The following is a 2,472-nucleotide window of genomic DNA, read 5'->3' as shown; positions in this document are numbered from 1 at the left end:
AGTCCTCACCTTGAACATACCGGGATCCCATAGGCTCGCTGGTTCTAATCCCGGCAGCTCCGCTTCCCATCCAGCTCCCTGCTTGTGGCCTGGGAAAGCAGTCGAGGACAGCCCAAAGCTTTGGGACCCTGCACCCTTGTGGGAGACCTGGAAGAGCTCCTGGCTCTTAACTTTGGATTGGCTCAGCTCCAGCCATTGCAGTCACTTGGGGAGTGAATCCTTGGACGTAAGATCTTCCTCTCTGTCCTCCTCTCTGATATCTGCCTTTTCAATAAAAATAAAAATAAATAAATCTTAAAAAAAGAGGAGCAAGTGCAAAGAACAGTTAGATAAGACATGGAAGCATACGGTGACTTTGTGTCTGGTTTCTGGATACCTATTGTTGCAAGTAGAGTTGTGGGCTGGAACTCTGGGCAAGGAAAAAAACAAACTCAGCAGGTGTGGGTTCCCACTGACCTCCTTTCTTTCTGTTGAGTTGTTTTGTCCTATTTACTCTGAGCTATTTGAATTTCCCAGAGTAATTTTTGCCTGAAAGGAACCATGTTAATATCTTGTGAAGTTATTTCTGAAATTCTAGTCTCCTTTCATTCATCTTACCATAATTATATAAGGGTTCCTGCTGTGTTGCTTCAAAAAATGCTCTAGAATGAATGTCAATAAGGAGAGATGAGACCCTAGGAAGGCCAGCTCATCCAAAACCTGTTGCTTGTGAAATTGTGCAACAGAGAGAAACATTGGGCCTAGCTTTTGGCAGTACGCTGTGTCCAGATTACTTGGAGTCCAATGACACTACTCAGCATTATCACTCCCTGTTGGCAGCAGAATTTCATTTTTATAGGATTGCTACTCAGTCTCTAGAACATATAGTGATTAAAAGAGGTATTTATCATATTTACCTCGTGGGAATGGTATGAAGATTAAATGGGATGATGTACTGACATGCTTTGTAAACCAAGGTACTATTGTGATTCAGATCTCCAAATGAATTGGATATGAAACTGGTACAAATACAACCAAAATACTACTTCCTAGGACAGAGGCATTGACTGACATGGCATAGCCTCAGATTTCATCTCTAGATGTCGACCAGTAGGCATGGATTGGTGATTGATTTTGATGATAGGCATAAGGAAAAATTTCATCCTGAATTTTTTGATTGAATAAAGTAAGTACTGTGAATTGAAATTGGAAGTAGGAATGAGCTTGTTGAAGCGTGAAAAAGATGAAGTGAAACTGATGAAGAACAATGCTTTTCGCTGGGAGACCTATAGAAAGAGGGGTTTAAACTCCAGTGCACGGCTTCGTGTCTTCAGATGTGTTGAGGGGTGTAGTGTGAGATTAGAAGATTAGAAGAGAAATGTAGGAGCAAGTCATAGAGGACCTTGAATGCCACCATAAGGGTTTGGGCCAAATTCCACAATGATAAGGAGTCACTGAAGGTTTTGGAAAAAGAAGACTGGTCACGATACTTAAGCTTTCTGTATTTTTGTGATAGTACTTTTTATTGTAGTATGATTTTCCCAAGAGATGTCCTGGAGAGGCAAAAGCCTGAGACAGGATGACTAGTGGACTATTGCATGGTTAAGCAAAAGTGACATTAGGAATAAAAAGTGGGGAACAGGCACATGGAAAGCAGGTGGAATGAGTGACCAGGACTTGGTGGCTCAGTGGATTAGGAGAAGAGTGAGGCAAGAGAGGCATGTAGGACCACTTTTCCATTTGGAATAATTGCAATGGGGTGGAGCGAGAAACATAGAAGAGTTACTCTGTGCACATTCAGAGCTCGAGGTGATTTCTTTAAGTCTTCTGATTTCGGGTTAACAATTCACTAACACACTCAATTCTTAGCCACTCAACTTGCATAGACCATTTTCTTCTACTGTTGCCAAGACATCAAGGAAACCCATTGAGTGGAGTGACAGGTCCTTCCTTTTGAAGGAGAATGCCAGCTACTTTCAAAGGACTGGGCTCTAATTTTTTCGTGCTCCTTTCAACATTTGCATCCTCCTAGCAACACGGAACACACAGACTGCTCCTGCTTACAGCTTTGAGATTTGAGACTCACAGAGCAGCTGGGTGGGCAGTTTTTGAAGAGAGCTGTTAGTTTTTCTTCTTCTTCTTGGCCTGGCATAAATAGTTAAGTGTAAGAAATTACAACCACATTGTCCAAGTACTCAAGGACCAATCCTAATTAGGTAGGCGATCTCTAAACTCTGATTTTTTTTTTTGGTTGTTGTTCTTAAGATGCCTTAATTTGCCTAAGCATTCATTACCACCAGCATTGAAAGGTGCTTATTAAAATTTCATTTGAAAGCAGAGTTGGGATGAGGTGGTGCCCAGGTAATTATTGAACAGTAACACTGTACACCATGAAGGTGGATGTTGGATTTTTTTTTTTTGGACGATTTATTTGTTTAAAAGGCAGAGTTGCAAATTACACAAAGTGAGAGATACTTCTTCTGTTGCTTCACT

This window comes from Ochotona princeps, chromosome 25 (assembly GCF_030435755.1).
Source record: "Ochotona princeps isolate mOchPri1 chromosome 25, mOchPri1.hap1, whole genome shotgun sequence".
NCBI classification, from domain to species: domain Eukaryota; kingdom Metazoa; phylum Chordata; class Mammalia; order Lagomorpha; family Ochotonidae; genus Ochotona; species Ochotona princeps.
Note: the sequence above shows the minus strand (reverse complement) of the source record.